Source organism: Pan troglodytes, chromosome 10, assembly GCF_028858775.2.
Source record: "Pan troglodytes isolate AG18354 chromosome 10, NHGRI_mPanTro3-v2.0_pri, whole genome shotgun sequence".
Classification (NCBI taxonomy): domain Eukaryota; kingdom Metazoa; phylum Chordata; class Mammalia; order Primates; family Hominidae; genus Pan; species Pan troglodytes.
The window spans coordinates 41526876-41534329 of record NC_072408.2 but is presented as its reverse complement, the minus strand read 5'-3'; the positions used below and the strand labels follow the sequence as shown (position 1 = coordinate 41534329).

The 7454-nt window shown below is 46.6% G+C and overlaps 1 non-coding gene across 1 annotated transcript; it reads right to left on the bottom strand.

Moving 5' to 3' along the window:
* Window positions 1-347: 347 nt before the first annotated feature.
* Window positions 348-454, bottom strand: LOC112205210 (U6 spliceosomal RNA). The gene has a single exon (XR_002939047.1). It is a non-coding gene; the product is annotated as a U6 spliceosomal RNA (small nuclear RNA).
* Window positions 455-7454: the final 7000 nt, after the last annotated feature.

Below are 7454 nucleotides of genomic sequence, written 5' to 3'. Positions count from 1 at the left end.
AATTCCTCTCCTAAATACATACCCATAATAATTGAAAATACTTGTGGCTGGGAGGAGTGGCTCATGCCTGTAATCCCAGAATTTTGGGAGGTTGAGGTGGGTGGATCACTTGAGGTCAGGAGTTCCAGCCCAGTCTGACCAACATGGTGAAACCCTGTCTCTACTAAAAATTAAAAAAATTAAAAAAAAAAAGCCTGGTGTGTGACGCACACCTGTAATCCCAGCTACTGCAGAGGCTGAGGCAGGAGAATCACTTGAACCCAGGAGGCAGAGGTTGCAGCGAGCTGAGATCTCGCCACTGCACTCCAGCCTGGGTGATAGAGCGAGACTCCATCTCAAAAAAAAAAAAAAAAAAGGAAGGATTCGTGAATTTGCATGTCATCCTTGCGCAGGGACCATGCTAATCTTCTCTGCATCATTCCAATTTTAGTGTATGTGCTGCTGAAGCCAGCACTATATATATATATTTTTTGAGGCTCAGTCTTGCTCTGTCACCCAGGCTGGAGTGCAGTGGCATGATCTCGGCTCACTGCAACTTCTGCCTCCTGGGTTCAAGCCATTCTCCTGCCTCAACCTCTTTATAGGCGCGCACCACCACGCCCAGCTAATTTTTGTATTTTTAGTAGAGATGGGGTTTCACCATGTTGGCCAGGCTGATCTCGAACTCCTGACCTTGTGATCTGCTCATCTTGGCCTCCCAAAGTGCTGGGATTACAGGCGTGAGCCATCACGCCCAGCCTCTTTCTGTTACTTCTTTGGGGTCTCTTAATGAAATGTCCCCTTCTGAATAAGGTCTTCCATGACCACCCTATTTAACTCTTCTTCCTTGTTCCTCTTTTCTCCCTAACATAAATGTACCATTCCAAATTGTGCAACATATAGCCCAGCACCCATGGCATGAGCCTGTAGTCCCAACAACTCAGGAGGCTGAGGTGGGAGGATCCCTTGAGCCCAGTAATTGAAGTCCAGCCTAGACAACAGAGTGAAACTTCATCTCTAAAAAAGAATATATATATATATATATATATATATATATATATATATATAAAATAAATTGTTCAACAAAGTGGAATTGTCCACTACCCTCTTTTTCCATTTTGTTATTCTCCACAACACTTATCATCTAACTTACTATATAGTTTACTTTTTTTTTTTTGAAATGGGGTCTCACTCTGTCACCCAGGCTGGAGTGCAGTGGCAAGATCACGCAGCTCACTGCAGCCTTGATCTCCTGGGCTCAATCGATCCTTCAGCCTCAGCCCCTGGAGTAGCTGGGAATACAGGTGCATGCCACCACGCCCAGCTAATTTTTTATCTTTTTTTAGAGATGAAGTCTTGCTATGTTGCCCAGGCTGGTCTCGAACTCCTGGCTTCAAGCAATCCTCCTGCGTCTGCTTTCCAAAATGTTGGGATTACTGGTGTAAGCCACCCCCACTGGCCCTAGCTTACTTATTTTTTTGGTTTATTGTCTGCTCCTACACATTACCCCACCCCTCTAGCTAGAATGCAAGTTACATGAGGGTAAACATACTTGTCTGTTCTGTTCACTGCTTTATCCCCAGTGCCTGGCCCACAATTGGCATTCAATAAATATTAATAGAATAGAATATAAACATTTACAAACATAGTTATTCATAATTATAGTCTTTTTTGTTTGTTTTTGAGACGGAGTTTTTGTTCTTGTCGCCCAGGCTGGAGTGCAATGGCGCAATCTTGGCTCATTGCAACCTCCTTCTCCCAGGTTCAAGTGATTCTCCTGCCTCAGCCTCCCGAGTAGCTATGATTACAGGCGTGCACCACCACGCCTGGCTAATTTTTGTATTTTTAGTAAAGATGGGGTTTCACCATGTTGACCAGGCTGGTCTGGAACTCCTCACCTCAGGAGATCCACCTGCCTCAGCCTCCCAAAGTGCTGGAATTACAAGGGTGAGCCACCGCGCCTCACCTACAGTCTTATTTTTTTTAATAAAAAAAAAAATCATGACATATAAATTACTCTGCAACTTACTTTTATCATTTAACATACCATTGTTATTTCTCCAGGTTAATGTATATAGATCTAACATTCCTTTTTTTTTTTTTTTTTTTGAGACGGAGTTTTGGTCTTGTCACCCAGGCTGGAGTACAATGGTGCGATCTTGGCTCATGGCAACCTCCTTCTCCCAGGTTCAAGTGATTGTCCTGCCTCAGTCTCCAAAGTAGCTGGGATTACAGGCGCTCACCACCACACCCAGCTAATTTTTGTATTTTTAGTAGAGACGGCATTTCACCATGTTGGCCAGGCTGGTCTCGAACTCCTGACCTCAGGTGATCTGCCCACCTCGGCCTCCCAAAGTACTGGGATTACAAGTGTGAGCCACTGTGCCCGGCCTAGTTGCATATTATTCCACAGTCTAGATGTACGATAATTTATTAACTCATTCCCCTGTTGACAGATGTTATTTCTGGCCATTGTAAACAATTCTATAATAAGCATTCTTAAATATGTATCATTAGGTATTGGGCTGTGTTTTTATTTCTCTAGGAGAGGGTATATCCATGTTTAGTTTTACAGGATATTGCCAGAATACTTTCTAAAAGACTATAACAATTCCAACTTCCACAACATCTGGTCCCTCTGTGGCAGCTACCTAGGTTTGTTTTCAAGGTGTTTCACAACCTGGACACAAAGTACCTTTCCAGTTTTATCTCTGTTCTCTTTTCTTTCTTTGAATTCTGTTCCATGAAATCGATCCTTCAAAGATTTCTTATGCAACCTTTAAGACATTCTGCTAAGTGAAATAAGCTAGATGCAAATAGAAAAATATTGTATGATTCCATTTTATGAGGTACTAGAATAGTCAATTCATAGAGACAGAAAGTAGAGTAGTGGTTACCGGCTGCTGGGCAGAGGAAAGAATGGAGGTTATTGGTTTTTTAATTTATTTTAATTAATTAATTAATTAATTTTTGAGGCAGAGTCTCGCTCTGTCACCCAGGCTGGAGTGCAGTGGCGTGATCTCGGCTCACTGCAACCTCTGCCTCCTGGGATCAAGCAATTCTCTGCCTCAGCCTCCCATAGCTGGGATTACAGGCACCCGCCACCAAGCCCGGCTAATTTTTTGTATTTTTAGTAGAGACAGGGTTTCACCATCTTTGCCAAGCTGTTCTTGAACTCCTGACCTCGTGATCCACCCACCTTGGCCTCCCAAAGTGAGCCACCATGCTTGGTCTACTTTTATTTTTTTGTAGAGATGGGGGTCTCACTATTTTGTCCAGGCTGGTCTCGAACTTCTGGCCTCAAGCCATCCACCCGTCTTGGCCTCCCAAGTCCTGTGATTACAGTCATGAGCCATGGCGCCTGGCCAATCATAGAATTTTAAAGTTAGGGCCTGGCCGGGCGTGGTGGCTCACGCCTGTAATCCCAGCACTTTGGGAGGCCGAGGCAGCCAGATAACCTGAGGTCGGGAGTTCGAGACCAGCCTGACCAACATGGAGAAACCCCGTCTCTACTAAAAAAATACAAAATTAGCTGGGCCTGGTGGCACAAGCCTGTAATCCCAGCTACGCGGGAGGCTGAGGCAGGAGAATCACTTGAACCCTGGGAAGCAGAGGTTGCGGTGAGCCGACAGTGTGCCATTGCACTCCAGCCTGGGCAACAAGAGCGAGACTCCATCTCCAAAAAAAAAAAAAAGTTAGCTAGGGCCCTAGAAAGCTCTGGTCTGAACCTCTCCCCTTTCCAGAAGTGACAGCTATAGTCCATCCAGAGAGGGTACAGAGACTTGCAGAGTTCTTTCACTGATTAAAGCAAAGTCACAATAATAACTAATGTCTCTAATTCAGTCAATTGTCTTCCTCCCACAGCACAATTACCCCAACAGGCTGGAGAGCTAAGAATCAAGCGATCTTCTGCAACAATATCTGACTTAAAATTTGTCAGTTACTACACAGAAAAAGGAGCCAACCATCCCCATGAACCAACCATACCACACTTTTTCCTCCTTATGGTCCTTGTAGAATATCTGGCACTGAGGTAGAGTCCTTGAGGTAGGACTGGGATGCAAGAGAGGCAGTACAACAAACTAGAGGAGTGGCCTGTGGGTAAGAACATGGTTTAGAGTCTCCTGTGCTCAAACGTATGGCTGCTAAAACAGTTCTGTAGCCTTAATTAAATTATTTAACTGCTCTAAACTCCACGTTGCTCATCTGTAAAATGGGTTTAATAATCATCTACTTCGTAAGGATTTTTTATTTTATTTTATTTTTTTGAGACGGAGTCTCACTCTGTCACCCAGGCTGGAGTGTAGTATGCAATGTCGGCTACTGCAACCTCTGCCCTCTGAGTTCAAGCGATTCTCCTGCCTCAGCCTCCCAAGTAGCTGGGATTTCAGGTGCCTGCCACCGCGCCCGGCTAATTTTTTGTATTTTTAGTAGAGACGGGGTTTCACCATCTTGGCCAGGCTGGTCTTAAACTCCTGACCTCGTGATCCACCCGCCTCGGTCTCCGAAAGTGCTGAGATTGCAGGTGTGAGCCACCGCACCCGGCCAGGAATTTTTTTTTTTTTTTTTTTTTTTTTGAGACAGAGTTTCGCTCTTGTTGCCCATGCTGGAGTGCAATGGCAGGATCTCAGCTCATTGCAACCTCCACCTCCCGGGTTCAAGAGATTCTCCTGCCTTAGCCTCCGGAGTAGTTGGGATTACAGGCACCTGCCACCACACCTAGCTAATCTTTGTATTTTTAGTAGAGACGGGGTTTCACCATGTTGGCTAGTCTGGTCTCGAACTCCCGGCCTCAGGTGATCTGCCTGCCTCAGCCTCCCAAAGTTTTGGGATTACAGGCATGAGCCACCACGCCCAGCTACTTCATAAGGATTTTAAAAAATGTATTAAATAATGTATTTAAAGATTTAGCACCGTGCCTGGCACATAATAAGTGGTCAGTAAATGTTAGTATTACCTTTAAGCTGCAAAGCCAATGACAACCCACTGACTGTGATGCCAGGCACAGTAAATGTGTGAACAACTCTCCTTGAGGAATAAAAGGACAAGCCTTCACTTCTTCCAGATATAAGGCTTAACACCTGGTATTCCACCAGAAATTCACCTTCTGTCAGAGTACACTGTAGCTCTATAATTTGCATTGTATTGTTTAATTTTTTATTTTATCTTATTTTTATATACAGACTGGGTCTCCCTGTGTTGTCCAGGCTGGAATGCAGTGGCTATTCCCAGGCACAATCACTGCGCACTACGGCCTTGAACTCTTGGGCTCAAGCATCCTCTTGCCTTAGCCCCTGGGGTAATTGGTACTACAGGCACATGCCACAGCGCCCTTGTATTGTATTGTTTTATGTTTCCTTGATTCTACTCCGACTATTAGAAAAATTCCTGGGTGGCTGGGCGCGGTGGCTCACGCCTGTAATCCCAGCACTTTGGGAGGCCAAGGCGGGTGGATCATCTGAGGTCCGGAGTTCGAGACCAGCCTGGCCAGTATGGCGAAACTCCGTCTCTACTAAAAGTACAAAAATTAGCCAGGGGTGGCAGGCGCCTGCAATCCCAGCTACAAGGGAGGCTGAGGTGGCAGGGAGAATCGCTTGCAACCGGGAGGCGGAGGTTACAGTGAGCCAAAATCACACCACTGCACTCCAGCCTGGCGACAGAGAGAGACTCCGTCTTAAAAAAAAAAAAAAAAAAAAAAAGGCCGGGTGCAGCAGTGGCTCACGCCTGTAATCCCAGCACTCTGGGAGGCCTAGGCGGGCGGATCACGAGGTCAGGAGATGGAGACCATCCTGGCTAACACGGTGAAACCCCGTCTCTACTAAAAATACAAAAAATCAGCCAGGCGTGGTGGTGGGCGCCTGTGGTCCCAGCTACTCTGGAGGCTGAGGCAGGAGAATGGCGTGAACCCGGGAGGCGGAGCTTGCAGTGAGCCGAGATTGAGCCACTGCACTCCAGCCTGGGGGACAGAGCGAGACTCCGTCTCAAAAAGAAAAATTCCTGGGTAAGTTTGGAATCTCTTCTTGGAGGGCTCCTAAGGATATAATTTTCAGAGATGAGGGAAAAAATCCCTTTAGGATAATTAAGGTAATAGGTGTCCCTGCCCTAAGAGGAGTCAGGGATCAGGAAACCAAGGGATAGGGGAAAGCCAAGCTTCATCAAAATCATTCCCTATTGTGAAATTCTTGCATTCAGTAAACTTCTCTTTTCTCATTTTGCAACGGCTCATTTCTTTCCTCTCCTTTCTTTCCTTCTTTCCTTCTTTCTTTTCTTTCTTTCTCCTTTTCTTTTCTTTTTTTTTGAGATGGAGTTTCGCTCTTGTTGCCCAGGCTGGAGTGCAATGACGAGATCTCGCCTCACCTCAACCTCCGCCTCCCGGGTTCAAGTGAGTCTCCTGGCTCAGCCTCCCGAGTAGCTGGGATTACAGGCATGTTCCACCACTCCCGGCTAATTTTGTATATATGTATATTTTTTGAGACGGAGTCTCGCTCTGTCACCCAGGTTGGAGTGCAGTGGCGCGATCTCAGCTCACTGCAAACTCCGCCTCCTGGGTTCACGCCATTGTCCTGCCTCAGCCTCCAGAGTAGCAGGGACTACAGGCGCCCGCCACCCACGCCCGGCTAATTTTTTGTATTTTTAGTAGAGACGGGGTTTCACTATGTTAGTCAGGATGGTCTTGATCTCCTGATCTCGTGATCCGCCCGCCTCGGCCTCCCAAAGTACTGGGATTACAGGTGTGAGCCACCACGCTCGGCCTGTATTTTTTTTTTTTTAGTAGAGACGGGGTTTCTCCATGTTGGTCAGGTTGGTTTCAAACTCCCGACCTCAGATGATCCGCTCGCCTCGGCCTCCCAAAGTGCTGGGATTACAGGCTTGAGCCACCGCGCCCAGGCACAACGGCTTGTTTCTATTGGAAAACCCCAGAATTTACTCCCTATAACCCCTCTCTTATTCTAATCCCTTTCCCCGTTTGTCCCCCAAACCCAATCTCCAAAGCCGATTTCACGTTGAGCTCAAGTTGGCTTTTACAAACTGACTTCTCATGTTCCTCAGGCCCAGCAAAGCCTGGAACTCCACCTTAGGGAGATTGTTATTGCGACTATCAACTCCTGGCAGCCTTGGTTTATGTAGTTAACATGTTGGGCCTTTCTTGGCTCTACTCTATGGTTGTGCAGACTTTCTGTGAGGATGCTGAAGTGACCTGAGCGAGCATGAGGGAAGGGCTAGCCACAGAGATCATGGACCTAATGCGGGCGCTGAAAATAGGGATTAGGGCAGGATTCCGGTTAGAAAGCGCCAGTGTTAAAGGCTAAGGAGACACAGCGCCCCCTAAAGAGGGTGCGGTTTAAAATCGCTAAATCAGTCCGACAATATCACGTGTCCTCGGCCCTACCAATTGAAAATTAACAACCGCTTCTTCTGTTCCCCATGGAAACAACCCCGCCCCACTAACCCTCCCGCCCCAATGAGTCGTGAGG